The sequence below is a fragment of the Callithrix jacchus genome, chromosome 16 (genome assembly GCF_049354715.1).
Source record: "Callithrix jacchus isolate 240 chromosome 16, calJac240_pri, whole genome shotgun sequence".
In the NCBI taxonomy this organism is placed as follows: Eukaryota; Metazoa; Chordata; class Mammalia; order Primates; family Cebidae; genus Callithrix; species Callithrix jacchus.
The window spans coordinates 51,816,016-51,834,356 of NC_133517.1; positions in this window are offsets into that span (position 1 = coordinate 51,816,016).

Consider the following 18,341-nt stretch of genomic DNA (forward strand, 5'->3'; position numbering starts at 1 on the left):
GACCTGGTTCACATCATGGCCCTCTCCACGTATGAGTCTTCTTTGGGCTTCCATTTCCAGGTTCCTGTTTCTTGGTTCCTTCTGTAAGCAGCAGTATCATTCCTCATCCCCAGCTTAGCTTAACACCACCTACTTAATGCAGCGCCCTCTCTGAGTCACCATCTCATCATGACTTTGTGTTCAGTCCTCTGGTCAATACTGACATATATAGTGTGAATGGGTGTGTACAGCCAAGGTATGAATCAAATGCTTTAGAAACAGAGAAATAACTAACTTTGCCCAAGGACAAGAGAGTAACCATTTAAGCTAAAAAGAAGAGAAAGGTATTCTAGGGAGAGGATAGCAAGAGAAAAGCACAGAGATGTAAGTATGTGTCTCCTTCAGGAACCCGTCAGATGACTGGAGTGACAACTGATGACTGGAGTGACAAATACTAGAAGGTTCTACCTGAAATGACTAATTGCTTCTCCTATTTTGAGGCAAATAATCACCTCAGAATTTTTTTTTCTTGAGTCTGAGTTTCACTCTTGTTACCCAGGCTGGAGTGCAATGGCGTGATCTCAGCTCACCGCAACCTCCGCCTCCTGGGTTCAGGCAATTCTCCTGCCTCAGCCTCCCAAGTACCTGGGGCTACAAGCACATGCCACCGTGCCCAGCTAATTTTTGTATTTTTAGTAGAGACAGGGTTTCACCATGTTGACCAGGATGATCTCAATCTCTTGACCTCGTGATCCACCCACCTCTGCCTCCCAAAGTGCTGGGATTACAGGAGTGAGCCACCACGCCGGCCTCACCTGAGAATTTATCAGACTTTGTGATATGGTTTGGCTGTGTCACCACCCAAATCTCATCTTGAATTGTAACTCCCACAATTCACACACGTCATGGGAGGGAGCCAGTGGGAGGTAACTGAATCGTGGGGGCTGGTCTTTTTCCTACTGTTCTCATGATAGTGAATATGAGATCTGATGGTTTTAAAAAGAGGAGATGGAAGTAGCAAACCACCACGGCATGTGTATACCTATATAACAATACAGCAAGATCTGCATATGTACCCCAGAACTTAAAGTATAATAAAAAATATTTTTTAAGTATAAAAGAAAGCAAAAATAAAATAAAATAAAAATGGGAGTTTCCCTGCACAAGATGGGAGTTTGCCTGCCTCCATCCATGTAAGATATGACTTGCTCCTCCTTGCCTTCTGCCATGATTGTGAGGTCTCCCTAGCCATGTGGAACTGTAAGTCCATTAAACATATTTCTTTTGTAAATTTTCCAGTCTCAGGGATGTCTTTATCAGCAGCATGAAAGTGGACTAATACATTTATCTATAGAGAGTCATATAAGAATGGAGTTATATAAGCAGAATTATATAAGAATAAGAGGGAAGAAAGACATAAGACAGAGGATAATAGAAGTCTCACAAAACACAAAACATCCAAACAGTGTCTTCCACCTTCAAGATTCTAGTTATCTCTCAGAAGCTAGAGTTACTTAGCTCTTAAAAGTATTCACAGAGGCTGGGTGCAGTGGCTCACGCCTGTAATCCCAGCACTTTGGGAGGCCGAGGCAGGTGAATCACGAGGTCAAGAGATCAAGACCACCCTTACTAACATGGTGAAACCCTGTCTCTACTAAAAATGCAAAACAATTAGCTGGGCATGGTGGTGCATGCCTGTGGTCCCAGCTCCTTGGGAGGCTGAGGCAGGAGAATTGCTTGAATCCAGGAGATGGAGGTTGCAGTGAGCCAAGGTTACACCACTGCACTCCAGCCTGGCACCTGGTGATGGAGTGAGACTCTGTCTTAAAAAAAAAAAAAAGTATTCACAGATACATGTGTCCTACTGAAAGGCAGTTTCCCTCATTTAATTAGACTTGAGTGTTGCAAAACTTAAAGGTTTACAATAGTTCTTTTCATAATTAGTTATAGCAATATTCAATGATCTACTTTTTGTTGGCAGGAGTTTCATTTTTTTAATTAAACATATATTTTGTTATTCTCCCAGATCAACACTAAACACTTAGATAGTCCAAGTCCACAGAAGTTTCTTTTTAAATTTCTGCCACTTATGTTTTCTTTCCTTGGTCACAATTAAAAGACCCAAAGTATTCATTATCATTTTTCTAGGCTGTTTAGAACATTTTTTGATCCAGGATACCTCACATAGTTTATGCACATTAACAAAAATTTGGGGCCAAGTTTTTCTATCTAAAATTCTCTGAGGGCTTTTTATCTTATATCATCATTTATTATCCCAAGCTAGGCACAGGAGTTTCTTTTCATACCCAGTGAGTCAAAACTGTTCACTCCCCTGGAAAGGGAGTTGAAGTCAGGGAGCCAAGTGGTCTAGCTCAATGGATCCCATGCCCATGGGGCCCAGCAAGCTAAGACCCACTGGCTTAAAATTCTTGCTGCCAGCACAGCAGTCTGAAGGCAACCTGGGACATTCAAGCTTGGTGGGAGGAGGGGCATCCACCATTACTGAGGCATCATCAGTGGTTTTCCCCTCACAGTGTAAACAAAGCTGCCAGGAAGACCAAACTCAGAGGGGCCTACCATAGCTTGGCAAAGCTGCTGTAGCCACACTGCCTCTCTAGATTCCTCTTCTCTGTATAGGGCATGTCTGAAAGAAAGGCAGCAGCCCCAGTTAGGGCTTATAGATAAAACTCCCATCTCTCTGGGACAGGGCACCTGAGAGCAGTGGTGGCTGTAGGTACAGCTTCAGCAGACTTAAACTGCCAGCTCTGAAGAGAGCAGCAGATCTCCCAGCACAGTGCTAGAGATCTGCTAAGGAACAGACTCCCTCCTCAAGTGGGTTCCTGACCCCCATGGCTCCTGACTAGGAGAAACCACCCAGCAGGAGTCAATAGACACCTCATATAGGAGAGCTCTGGCTGGCATCTGGCGGGTGCCCCTCTGGGACAAAGCTTCCAGAAGAAGGAACAGGCAGCAATCTATACTGTTCTGAAGCCTCTGCTGGTGATATACTCAGGCAAATAGGGTCTGGAGTGAACATCCAGCGAACTCCTGCAGACCTGCAGCAGAGGGTCCTGACTGTTAGAAGGAAAACTAACAAACAGAAAGGAATAGCATCAGCATCAACAAAAAGTATAGCCACACAAAAACCCCATCCAAAGGTCACCAACATCAATGACCAAAGGTAGATATATCCATGAAGATGAGGAAAAAACAGCACAAAAAGGCTGAAAATTCCAAAAACCAGAATGCCTCTTCTCCTCCAAACAATCACAACTCTTCATCAGCAAGGGAACAAAACTGGACAAAGAATGAGTTTGACAAATTGACCGAAGTATATTTCAGAAAGTGGATAATAACAAACTCCTCTGAGCTAAAGGAGCATGTTCTAACCCAATGCAAGGAAGTTAAGAACCTTGAAGAAAAGTTATAGGAATTACTAACTAGAATAACCAGTTTAGAGACATAAATGACCTGATAGAGCTGAAAAACACAACACTAAAACTTCATGAAGCATACACAAGTATCAATAGTCAAATTTATCAAGCAGAAGAAAGGATATCAGAGATTGAAGATCAACTTAATGCAATAAAGCATGAAGACAAAATTAGAGACAAAAGAGTGCAAAGAAATGAACAAAACCTCCAAGAAATATAAGACTATGTGAAAAGACCAAATCTACATATGATTGATGTACCTGAAAGTGATAGGGAGAATGCAAACAAGTTGAAAAACACTCTTCAGGGTATTATCCAGGAGAACTTCCCCAACCTAGCAAGACAAGCCAACATTCAAATTCACTAAGATACGCCTCAAGAAGAGCAACCTCAAGACACATAATCATCAGCTTTACCCAGGTGGTAATGAAGAAAAAATGTTAAGGGAAGCCAGAGAGAAAGATTGGGTTACCCCCAAAGGGAAGCCCATCAGACTAACAGTGGATCACTCTGCAGAAACTCTACAAGCCAGAAGAGAGTGAGGGCCAATATTCAACATACTTAAAGGAAAGAATTTTCAACGTAGAATTTCATATCCAGCCAAACTAAGCTTCATAAACAGGAGAATTACAATCCATTATGGAAAAGTAACTGCTGGTGGATTTTGTCATCACCAAGCCTGCCTTGCAAGAACTCCTGAAGGAAGCACTAAACATGGAAAGGGATGATCAGTACCAGCCACTGCAAAAATATGCCAAATTGTAAAGACCCTCTATGCTATGAAGAAACTGCATCAACTAACAGGCAAAATAACCAGCAAGCATCATAATGCATAACAATATAATCACATAACAATATTAACCTTAAATGTAAATGGGCCAAATGCCCCAATTAGAAGACACAGACTAGCAAATTGGATTAAGATTCAAGACCCATTGGTGTGCTATACTCAGGAGACCCATCTCACATGCAAAGACACACATAGACTAAAAATAAAGGGATGGAGAAAGATTTAACAAACAAATGGAAAGCAGAAAAAGTAGGGGTTGCAATCCTAGTCTCAAAAGTCTTTAAACCAACAAAGGTCAAAAAAGACAAAGAAGGGCATTACATAATGGTAAAGGGATCAATGCAACAGGAAGAGCTAACTATCCTAAATATATACACATCCAATACAGGAACACCTAGATTCATTAATCAAGTTCTTAGAGGCCTACATAGAGATTTAGACTCCCACACAATAATAGTAGGAGACTTTAACACCCCACTGTCAACATTAGACAGATCAACAAGACAGAAAATTAACAAGAATATTCAGGACTTGAACTCAGCTCTGGACCAAGTAGACCTAATAGACATCTACAGAACTCTTCACCCCAAATCAACAGAATATACATTCTTCTCAGCACCACATTGTGCTTATTCTAAAACTGAACACATAATTGGAAGTAAAACACTCCTCAGCAAATGCAAAAGAACAGAAATCATAACAGTCTCTCAGACCACAGTGCAACCAAAGTAGAACTCAGGATTAAGAAACTCACTCAAAACCACACAACTATATGGAAACTGAACAACCTTCTCCTGAATGACTAATGGATAAATAATGAAATTAAAGCAGAAATAAATAAGTTCTTTGAAACCAATGAGAACAAAGACACAGTGTACCAGAATCTCTGGGGCACAGCTAAAGCAGTGGTTAGAGGGAAATTTATAGCACTAACTGCCCACAGGAAAAACCAGGAAAAGTCTAAAATTGACACCCTAACATCACAATTAAAGTAACTAGAGAAGCAAGAGAAAATAAATTCAAAAGCTAGCAGAAACAAGAAATAACTAATATCAGGGCAGAACTGAAGGAAATAGAGAAATAAAAAACCCTTCAAAACATCAATGAATCCAGAAGCTGGTTTTTTTGAAAAGATTAACAAAATAGATAGACCACTAGCCAGACTAATATGAAGAAAAGAGAGAAGAATCAAATAGACACAATGAAAAATGATAAAGAAGTTATCACCACTGATCCCAGAGAAATTCAAACTACCATCAGAGATTACTATAACCACCTTTAGGCAAATAAACTAGGAAATCTAGAAGAAATGAATAAATTCCTGGACACTTACACTCTCCCAAGACTAAACCAGGAGGAAGTCAAACCCCTAAATAGACCAATAACAAGTTCTGAAGTTGAGGCAGCAAATAATAGCCTACTAACCAAAAAAAGCCCAGAACCAGACAGATTAACAGCCAAATTCTACCAGAAGTACCAAGAGGACCTGGTACCATTCTTTCTGAAACTATTCCAAAGAATAGAAAAAGAAGGACTCCTCCCTAACTCATTTTATGAGGCCAGCATCATCCTGATACCAAAACCTGGCAGAGACACAACAGCAAAAGAAAATTTCAGGCCAATATCCCTGATGACCATCAATGCAAAAATCCTCAATAAAATACTGGCAAACCAAATACAACAGCACATGAAAAAGATTATCCACCATGATCAAGTCAGCTTCATTCCTGGGATACAAGGCTGGTTCAACATATGCAAATCAATAAATGTAATCCATCACATAAACAGAACCAATAACAAATAAGTTAGTCTCAATAGATGCAGGAAAGGCCTTCGATAAAAGTCAACACCTATTCATGCTAAAAACTCTCAACAAACTAGGTATTGATGGAATGTATCCCAAAATAGTAAGAGCTATTTATGACAAACCCACAACCAACATCATACTGAATGGGCAAAAGCTGGAAGCATTTTATTTGAAAACTGGCACAAGGCAAGAACTCACCACTCCTATTCAACATAGTATTGGAAGTTCCGGCCAGGGTAATCAGGCAAGAGAGAGAAATAAAGGGTATTCAAATAGGCAGGAGAAAGTCAAATTTCTCTGTATGTAGATGACATGACTGTATATTTAGAAAACCCCATTGTTTCAGCCCAAAATCTCCTTAAGCTGATAAGCAACTTCAGCAAAGTCTCAGGATACAAAATCAATGTGCAAAAATCACAAGCATTCCTACACCAATAATACACAGAGAGCCAGATCATGAGTGAACTCCCATTTACAATTGCTACAAAGAGTATACAGTGCCTAGGAATACAACTTACAAGGGATGTGAAGGACCTCTTCAAGGAGAACTTCAAACTACTGCTCAAGAAAATAAGAGAGGACACAAACAGATGGAAAAACATTCCATGCTCATGGATAGGAAGAATCAATATCATGAAAATGGCCATATTGCCCAAAGTAATTTATAGATTCAGTGCTATCTCCATCAAGCAACCATTGACTTTCTTCACAGAATTAGAAAAACAACTTTAAATTTCATATGGAACCAAAAAAGGGGCCATTAAAGACTTAAACATAAAACCTAAAACTATAAAAACCCAGGAGGAAAGGTACATAATACCATTCAGGACATAGGCATGGGCAAGGACTTCATGACCAAAACACCGAAAGCAATGGCAACAAAAGCCAAAATTGACAAATGCAATCTAATTCAACTAAAGAGCTTCTGCACAGCAAAAGAAGCTATCATCAGAGTGAACAGGCAACCTACAGAATGGGAGAAACTTTTTGCAGTCTATCCATCTGACAAAGGGCTAATATCCAAAATGTACAAGGAACTTAAATAAATTTACAAGGAAAAAAACCCCTATCAAAAAGTAGATGAAGGATATGAACAGACACTTCTCAAAAGAAGACATATATGCAACCAACAAACATGAAAAACAACTCATCATCCACTGGTCATTAGAGAAGGGCAAATCAAAACCGCAATGAGATACCATCTCACGCCAGTTAGAAATGGCAATCATTAAAAAGTCAGGAAACACCAAATGCTAGAGAGGATATGGAGAAATAGGAATGCTTTTACATTGTTGGTGGGAGTGTAAAAATTAGTTCAACCCTTGTAGAAGACAGAGTGGCAATTCCTCAAGGATCTAGAACCAGATCCTTGACCTAGTAATCCCATTTCTGGGTATATACCCAAAAGATTATAAATTATTCTACTATAAAGACACATGCACATTATGTTTATTGTGGTCTATTCACAATAGCAAAGACTTTGAAACAACCCAAATGCCCATCAATGATAGATTGGATAAAGAAAATGTGGCACATATACACCATGGAATACTATGCAGCCACAAGAAAGGTTATGAGTTCATGTCCTTTGCAGGAACATGAATGAAGCTAGAAACCATCATTCTCAGCAAACTAATACAGGAACAGAAAACAAAACACCCCATGTTCTCACTCATAAGTGGGAGTTGAATAGTGAGAACACATAAACGCAAGGAGAGGAACATCACACATTGATGCCTGTCGGGGGTTGGGAGGATTGGGGAGGAATAGCATTAGGAGAAATACTTAATGCAGATGATGGATTGATGGGTGCAGCAAACCACTATGGCACGTGTATGTAAAAAACCTACACATTCTGCACATGCATCCCAAAACTTAAAGTATAATTTTAAAAAAAAAGAAGAAAAGATGTATATACCACTTACATATTGCCCAAAGTAACTCTTTATCCATAAAATAAGAGACTTGGGTTTGGTAATATCTAATTCCTACCACAGCAGATGTACCATGATTATTTTTTTAAATTTCTATTTCTTAAAGTCTCCTCCAGTTCTGTGATTTTAGCTATTTTAGAAGTTAATAGATTAGTGTTTTAGCTAATTAACAACCATATCATTTGCTTTGCTAGCAAAGCATCCAACTGTGGTTTGGGACAGATCCATATCCCTATAATATTGTTCCTTAGTATACTCTTTAGTGTAATTTCAACATGTAAAGTCAGTATTGTGACTTTAGCTATAAATAAAATGAGCAGAGTTGTAATAACTGCAAAATATAGAGTGGATTTTACTCAAGACATAAAGATGTAAGTCGGTGACGCTACACAGTGTTACATAAGCATGGCATTTCATTGGCGACAGAGATCAACTTCTTCCAATGTTGTTTAGTGCTTTTTTAATGAAGTTATATTGAATTTTTGTAGTGAAACCTGAAACCAAATGAAAGCTTCTTGATGTTGGGTTTATTTCTGGAGGTTTGGGCTTTCTCTGTAAACTCAAAATCCATGTGTGGTTCATAGAAAATGTTAGTAAGACTCAATCAACTTTTGGAAAACCTGGATAGAATTTCAAGCAATTAGAAACAAGAGAATGAATGTGTTTTGTTTACTTTAGGCAAAATTCTGTGGGTTTTGAATTTAGAATTGAACAATCGGGGTTTAAGTTCCATTCACAGGGAAAACATGACTTCCTAGTGGAAAGAAAAGACTTGAAGAAAACAATTTTTACTTTGGAAAAATATAAAAATTGTTCATGCGTGGGCGCAGGAAGCAAAACAGTGGTTGAAAAGAGGTTGCCTGAGAATAATTTCTTTAAATTGTGTAATACGGTTTGTTTTTGCCAGTTATTATTTACTGCATTGAAGTGAATTACCAGGAGCTACAGGAGGTGTGAACACACAATCTTCTCAGGGAAGAAAGTGTTAACTTACGTTATCTATTAATGAACTAAATTCAACAGATTATTTTTTAAATAAACAGAATGTTTTAAAAAGCAAGCAGTTATCAGTGCATTGTCTGAATTCAGCTGATTGTATTCCAAATAAAAAGTTCCTGTGAGGCAAATAATAAAATGGTTATTCTCATCATTTCAGATGCAGGAAATCTGCACCTTGGAGTTAAGGGTTGGATTCATGTGTGTTATGTGACAACAGGAGACTTAAGCAACCTCACTGCTCAGATACCTACAACCATCAAGATACAGGGTTGATTCACAGGTTGGAAAAAAAGTCTGTTATATTTGTGAGTTTATGCATTTCCTTTCTGGCATTTCATAGATTTTGATTGGAAGGCTTCATGGAAGAAGTGAATCAGCAAGAGGTGCAGCTAAAAACCAAACCTGGTAAACTGGCAACCTAAGAGAAAAATAACTTCTTCCAACCACATGGAGAGAATGTGGAGAAGAGGTATGGCTCATTAATGTCAGAGAATGTAGATAAAGAGGTGATTAAGCCTCTGATCAGAGGAAGGTGAAAATAAAGATTTGGAAATGAGAGTTCTGTCATGGCTTATATATAGTGTTGGATTCTCTTTTGCTAGAGAAACACATTTTTAAATTAAGGATGGAAATATTTGTAGAAATTGAAAAACAGATGATTAAGTCTAAAACTTTTGAAATCAGTTCTACTACTCAAAATGCAGCCAGATTCTTCTCTCGCAAGAGAAGAATGAGCTTTTAACTAACCCGGGCTGCAATTTCAGTGGAATGCATTTGGAACAAGTCCAGGTCAATTTAAAGCCAATACCATCTGGTTTTTAAATAAACCTGAACTGAGTTAAACGTTGGGCTGAAAGCCATCAGAAACCTGAAAACAGGTGAAATTTTGCAAAGCAAGCTAATTTGAATTGAGTTTAAGATCTCCCCCAACCCAATTTTGGAGGAGCTAACTAAGTTACTGAAAAGTCACTCTGGATTTGGATGTGTTTAAATAGGTTTGTATGCAAACACTCAGGGCAACAAAATGTCATGTTTCATGGAACTTTGGTTAACTTGAATGATGTATCTTAAAAAGACCCAGACTTAACCCAGTGCTATAAAGAGTGTTGGAAAGTTTTATGAACATTTTGTAAGCTGATGGATTTGTAAGCAAATTGAGGAAGAAGTCTGTTACGTTTTGTTTTTCGCTTAAATTGTATTCAAATGCCATGAATTCTAAAATTTTAATTTAACAAATAAGAGTAAAAAGCTTAGAACTCCTGACAGGAAGAGATTCCAGAGAGTAATTGAAATAAAAGATAAGATAGGGCAAAATTGATAATCCAAAAATTATGCACCTGAATAGTTCAAACTTCTAAGCTGATACATAGGGGAAAAAAAGTAAAATTTAAACAGAAAAAAATTGTTACAAGTTCATCCAAATTATAGATGAAAACAAAAGCTCCAGCCTTCCATTTGTTTTGCATTATTTTTCTAGATACTACTTTAAGATTCATGTCATGTATTCGGTATAATCCTTTAACACAGATAAAGAGAATTTAGAAGCGGCATTTGCCAGTGGAAAAAAAGATGATAAATTCAGGATTAATTCAAAGCATGTTACTCAACTTTTTTTGTTCTTAGGCAAAATTAGTCAACTATAATTAAACTAGTATATGATGATCAGTTGTAACAATCAGTGATAGCATTTTCTATGTTCTTTTTTAATACCCAAGTTATCTAGCAATATGTTAGCTAGAGAATAGAATCATATTATGACTTCATGCTTTTAAATATTTAGAACATACCACGTTCTAACCACTGAAAAGGTCTAGGAAAAAAAATCAAACCAATAGCAATGAAGAAACTTCCTATAATTTCCCACTAACAGAAACTAGGGCTCTTTAGAAAAAGACCTGATTCCAGTCTGGGGCAAAAAATGTCAAACACAAGCTCGAAGTCCCTCATCATACCAGAAATCAAGGAAGCTATCCAATTATATTAAGAGCACAAGAAAAGAACTCAGGAACCAGTTTGAATAGTTTAGAGTGGCCAAAGATAGGACAATTTGAGTATCTGTAAAATATTAAAGGCAATAGATTGAAATATGTGAAATAAATTTAAATCCCTGAGTACATAATAGTACCAAGAAAACCCTCATTGGTCATCTTTGAAGCATACTAGGGAACCGACCCATGATTTTGAAAACTAGAAAACAGTAAAAAAAAATTTTTTTTAAAGTTTTAATTGGTAATGTACCCCAGCATAGTGGCCAATATTAGAGGAAATGAAAGAGAAAGCAGAGGATTGACCTCTCAAAGATAAACTACTGATACAAAACATGGACTATAAAGTAAAAAGTTGAAGACCTCTCTCACATATATCCCTGCACAGTTCCAATCATCTCCCCAGAATCAGCCACTATTAGGGGTTTCAGTGTTAAATTTTTTCATACGTACTTACTTTTTTTGTTTAAGATAGAGTCTCGCTCTGTCACCCAGGCTGGAGTGCAATAGCGCAATCTCAGCTCACTGAAACTTCTGCCTTCCAGATTAAAGCGATTCTCCTGCCTCAGCCTCCTCACTAGCTGGGATTACAGGCACCTGCCACTATTCCCAGATAATTTTTGTATTTTTAGTAGAGACAAGGTTTCGACATGTTGGCCAGGCTGGTCTCAAACTCCTGGCCTCAAGTGATCTGCCCGCCTCAGCCTTCCAAAGTGCTGGGATTACAGGCAGCCACCATGCCTGGCCCTACTTGCTTTTTTTTACATAAATGAAATCACACATAATATACATATCTATGAATCTTCAATCTGCTTTTGATAATCTTTCCACTCAGTCGTAATAACTGCATAATATTATGGATTACCATAACTAGTTTAATAATTTTCTTACTGATAAGATTGTTTCCAGTTTTTTTGTTACAAACTCCGCTACCACACACATCTTTATTCGTATATCTCTGTACACGTTTGTAATTATTTTAACAAAATAGTCTTAAAACTCAAATTATTGGGTCAGATAATATAAACAGCTTTGTTGAGGTATAATGGATATAAATAAATGATCTGATAAATTTTCACTGTGAATGCACTCATTTATCGTCACCACACACACACTCAAATAACATCCATCACCCTCACATTACTTCAGCCCCCTTTGGAATCCCTCTCTCCCTCACCTATTCCAATCCCTAGGTAATCACTGATGTGCTGTCACTTGTCAAAGAAAATTGCACTGGACTGAGTTAAACAGGGTTAGGAATCCTTTATTTAAGACTATCAATAGGGAAGAGATTGAATTTAACTCCACTGAAATAATAGGCAGGAGGATTTCTGAGCACTGGGTTGAGCTAGCGGAAAAGTCCCAGAGAAACATCATGGTATTTTATGTTGATTAGACAAAATTATACACCTGGGCTTTAACTGCAATATTCCATAGATTTAAACTTGAAGATGGCTAAATAAAAATTATTTTTATCTTATCTTTTAAATGATGTCCAATGTCTTTAGACTTACATGCTTAAATTACCAAAAAAAAACCTCATAGAATGATTATTTTATCTTACAAAGAATTCTAAATACTTTATCCCCAGAATTGCTTTCAAATCTCTCTCTAAATATAAATTTATTTGAATATATAAAGGAATTTTAAAGTGGAGAAATACACTGAACATGCCCCTTTGGTGAAAAATAAAAGACTCTGTAAGCTGACCTATGTCTTTAAATGTGCAAGCACAAATTTTTAAAACTCATTCTAGGCAAATTTTGTTGCACAGTGTTATCAAGGATTTAGGCGACTTGAGTTCTAGAATTATTCATCAATTAGAAAAGCCTGTGTTTGGGGGCAAGTTACTTTTCCTATATATCAGATTTTTCTGATAAATCATTTCAATGCAATATTTTTATACCATGAATCTCACACAATGTTCATCCTAATTGCTAGTATCTTTGTGGGCTTTTGTCTCTGACGACTATAACTTCTTTGTAAAAGAAGAAAAGTATTTTCACCTCACAAGCATCATCAGCAGGGTTCACAAAGCCCATGAAGCAAGGCCATTTACACCATAGCCTGATCCTGCTGCAGATCCAGCTCTTGCTCCGACTCCTCAAAACTCCCATCAATCCACAAGTAAATCAGAGCAGTATTCCAAGTGCAGTGTATCCTGCTTTCAAAATCCAAAACCGGTCACCCAAGCGTTAATGCCTCTTTCTTAGGAGTAGAGGGTTTACGGCACAATTGGGCTTTTATGTTGGAAGTCCCTGCATGCTCCCAGATCATCTGACCCCCAAAATCTTTACCATTGAGGCAGGCCTCTGTGCCTGTTTAGGATGTTTTGCTGCTCTGACACATGTCATTCTTGGGCAAATAGAGTACTTCCTACTAACCTCTATCCAAGTCAAAATAACTTGTCACCACAGAAGAAGAGCAGCTTGACATTAAACAGATTGTTGAACTGATCCAGATCCCTGTTGTGGTAAGATGCAGAGTAAGAACATTAACGCAGCCCTGCAGCAAGACAGGAAGGGCATATTCTTGTCTTTCCCACATAAAAGACACTGCTTTCTATCATTTTTAATATGGGAATTGCAAGTTAACAGCTGCATTTCAAATGCCAGAAGTTTTCATGTCTCAATAAAGATACCACAGCTGGCAAAGCAGCTACAATTAGGGCCCCTACTTGGTTAAATTTATTGTAATAATACAATCATCCACCATGAACCACTGAGTTTTGCAAGGTCTAAACAGGTGTGTGAACAGGGAACCACTACCTTCGTATCCTTTAAGGTCTTAATGAAAACACTCATCTCGGAAATTCCTCTTAGCATGTAACCTGGTTTATAGTTTGCCATTTTGGTCTGTGGTGTTGCAGGACCCTCTTGCAACATCACTGGCCTCTGCTTGGCCCTTCCTACACAGTGGCCCTTATTCCACATGCCAGGAAATTCATATGAGGGTTCCAACTGCCCTCAAAAAGCCTGAGTAGCACCCTTTCCTCAATGTACACTATCGGACAAACACAACCCCTGCCTTGGATCTCTTTGTGACCCACATTTAATGGAAGACTGCTCCAGGCTCCAACCAAAACCCTCTCTGTAAGAGTCCACAGGGCCAAGAGGACAGGGCCTCCCAGGACTCACATCACCACTTCAAAGCAATACTCTGAGGACCAGGGACTACAAAATTCCCTGCCCAATTAGCCCTGAGCCCATGTCTAGAACCTACATGCAACACTTCCCTAACTCTTTCCTATCAATAGTAGATCATATTCCTAGTATGAATTCCTTTAAACCCAAGAGATGGCCCAGAGGAAGTGGGTTGTATAGTTGTTCAGTATGAAACGTGCATATTGGGATATATACATATGTGTGAGTGAGACCCCCCTCCAGGTGGAAACAGAAATGGGATAGCTGTAGCTATGTATGGGCCAAGGGCTCCTATTTGTATTAAACTTACCTGAGGTCCTCCTCATTTGGTAATTATGTACACCTTTCCTCTGTTGGTAACATGCTGCCACCTGGCCTCTGCTAGCTCAGAATCCTTTGGCAGTGATATTGAGTTGAGAATATTGATGCTAGTTTGATGGCAGTATCTTCTGTCAACCCTCATCAATCAAGGGTAGCGCACTGAACCAATCAAACATTCCCCTTCCAGTACCGCCCTTAAACTCAAGCAAGAAGTGTGGGTTCCACACCCCAGGGAGGGCACCACTTTAGAGTGTTTCCCAATAATTTCTCAATCCATCCCAGGTGTGTGGGACTGGCTGGGGCCAGCAATGTCATCCAGGTAAAGAACCCTGAGCTCAAACTAGAAGCTGCAGGGAACCTGGCCCCATTTTTCCCATTTCAGATACTCTCCATCTAACCTATATGTGGGGTCACCAGATGCCCTGAGAAACACTAGCATGTGCTCCTAGGAGATTAACCTGGAGTCCCACGGTCAGGTCCAATTCCAGGAGAGAGGCCTAGTACACAAATCATTCCCACTGACCAGCACAGTTTTTCTTTCACATGCTCACATGAGATTAGTTTGCCAAAATGGCACTGATACGCTGATTTTGGGGGACTCTCACTCATGTCAGACACAGGACAAGTTCAGGGTTCTGGGCCACTGATAGTCATCCTTGGGTTTGAGTAAGATGTGTGAACCCATTACTGCCTCACACAGCATGTTTTTTGAAATTCATCTATATTAGTGTACATATTAATGATTTGTCCTTTTTTTAACCTATGAATTGTACTCCACTGTATGAACGGAGCAGTTTTTTATTAATTCGTCCACAATGTACCTTTGGATAGTTTCCAGTTATTGGCTATTAGTAATAAAGCAGCTATAAACAGTTATGTTAAAGCTTGTATACACATGTGGATATTGGTTCTCATTTCTTGGAGATAAATACCTAACAGTGGGATTGTTAGATCATAAATAATCTGAATTTTTGAGGAACGATCCAAGATGGCCAATCGATAACAGCTCGAGATTGCAGCTCTCAGTCAAAGCGCAGAGAACTAGAGGACGCCACACTTTCAGACAAATTCTGGTTGCTCACCGAGCACAAGATCCCCAGTGGAGGAACCACATGGGTTGCCAGTGTGACTCTTGTGGCCGGCGCAGCAGTTTCGCCGGCACCTCAGCGCAGCAGCTCTCAGAGCAGAGTAAACAGGGCTGGCTCCCTTTCTGACCGAGGTTTGGAGGACCCACATGGGTCCCCAGCACAACTCCTGAGACTGGCGCAGCAGCTGTGATGGCACCTCAGCGTGGCAGCTCTCGGCGCAGAGTAAACGAGACTGGTTCCCCTTCTGACCGAGGTTTGGAGCCCGGGGAAGGCAGAGTCGCCCATTATGGACACAAGAAGGAAGCCAGACAGGAGAATCCTGGGCAGAAAAGCACCATCAGTCTTAACACTGCCGTTCTCATTCTGGCTCTGGGAACTAACAACTTGGACATCCAATCAAGAGACCTAATCTGAACGTTGGTAATTTCAAAGATGACAGGAGGATAAATTTACAATCATGGGAAGAAACCAGCATAAAAAGGCTGAGAATATTCAAAATCAGAATGCCTCTCCCTCTAAAGATGATCACAGTTCCACATCAACAATGGAACAAGGCTTCATGGAGAACGAGCGCATCCCAATGACAGAATCACTCTTCAGGGAATGGATAATAAGAAACTTCTGTGAGTTAAAAGAACATGTTGTAGCCCAATGTAAAGAAACTAGGAACTTTGAAAAAAGGTTTGACGAAATCCTATTGAGAATAGACAACTTAGAGAGGAATATAAGTGAATTAATGGAACTGAAGAATACAATACAGGAACTCCGAGAAGTATGCACAGGTTTAAACACTCAAATTGTTCAAGCAGAAGAAAGGATAACAGAGGTCAAAGTCCAACTTAATGAAAGAAAACAAGAAGACAAGATTAGAGATAAAAGGATAAAAAGGAATGAGCAAAGTCTCCAAGAAATGTGGGACTATGTGAAAAGACCAAATTTACGTTTGATAGGTGTACCTGAATGTGACGGAGAGAATGAATCCAAACTGGAAAATACCCTTCAGGATATTATTCAGGAAAATTTTCCTGAACTAGCAAAGCAGGTCAATATTCAACCCCAGGTAATACAGAGAACACCACAAAGATATTCCTCAAGAAGAGCAACCCCCAAGGCACATAATCGTTAGATTCACCAGGGTTGAAACGAAGGAGAAAATACTAAGGGCAGCCAGAGAGAAAGGTCAGGTTACCCACAAAGGCAAGCCTATCAGACTTACAGCAGATCTCTCAGCAGAACCTCTACAAGCCAGAAGAGAGTGGGGGCCAATATTCAACATCCTCAAAGAACAGAACCTTCAGCCCAGAATTTCATATCCAGCCAAACTAAGCTTCACAACTGAAGGAAAAATAAAATCTTTTATGAATAAGCAAGTACTCAGAGATTTTATTACCACCAGGCCTGCTTTACAAGAGCTTCTGAAAGAGGCATTACACACAGAAAGAACCAGTATTAGCCTTACTAAAAATATACCAAAAAGTAAAGAGCACCAACATAAAGAAGAATTTTCATCAACGAATGGATCAAACAGCCAGTTAACATCAAATGGCAGTAACCCTAAATTTAAATCGACTAAATCCCCCAATCAAAAGACACAGCCAAAACCCAACAGCATGTTACATCCAGACCTGTTTCACATGCAAGGATACACAAAAACTCAAAACAAAGGAATGGAGAAAGATTTACCAACCAAATGGAGAGCAAAAATAAATAAATAAATAAATAAAAAGCAGGAGTTGCAATTCTCATAGCGGATAAAATAGATTTTAAAGCAACAAAGATATAGTGGTAAAAGGATCAATACAACAACAAGAGCTAACGATCCTAACACCCAGATACATACTTAGATTCAATGAGAACAGAAAATTAATAAGGTTATCAAGGACTTGAACTCAGATCCGGAACAAGTAAACTTAATAAATATTTATAGAGCTCTCCACTTCAAATACATAAAATATACATTCTTGTCAATACCACATCACATCTACTCATAGGTTTAAATGAAACATTGATTGGCCATTATTAATACCCTTTTTTTTTTCAGAATAAAGCAATATTTCTGTTCACCCTCCCTCTCTCTCTTCCTCTTTCTTTCTCTCCTTTACTCATTTTTTTTCTTTCCTTCTCTCAAAAAAAGAAATCAACTTGTAAACCTCTAGATCCAGGTCGGCAATATCTCTCTCGTTGCTTGAATTCCTTCCTTCCCTTCCCTCCCTCCCTCCCTCCCTTCCCCCCTTCCTCCCTTCCTTCCTTCCTTCCTTCATCCCTTCCTTCCTCCCTCCCTTCCTCCTTCCCTCCCTTTCTGCCTTCCTCCCTTCCTCCTTCCCTCCCTAAAAAAAAAAAAAATCTGAATTTTTAATTTACACAGAACTGCCAAACTGTTTTCCAAAGCAGATGTGAATTTTATCCTTTTTAAGTAATTTATAAAAGTTCCAGTTCCTCTATATCCTTGTCAACAAATAGTATTGCCAGTCTTTCTAATTTTATCCAGCCTAGTAAATACAAAGTAGTACCTTATTGTGGTTCTCATTTGCATTTGGCTTAGGCTGTATATTAATAGTTTCTATGTTGGTATAATGATTGGCACATTTGATTTCCAACTAAATCCAATTGTTACATGAGATTTAATAAATAACAATGTTGAGCATCTTTGTGTATGCTTACTGGCCATTCGCATATCCTCTTTATGAAGCATCTATTCATGCTTTTGCCAATTTTTGAGTTGTTTGTTGCATAATTAAGGAATTGGAGGTACACTTTATATATTTTGACTGTAAGTCCTTTGTTAGGTATGTATATTGTGAATATTCTTACCCATTTGTGGTTTGCCTTTTCATTTTCTTAATGGCATCTTTTAGAAAACA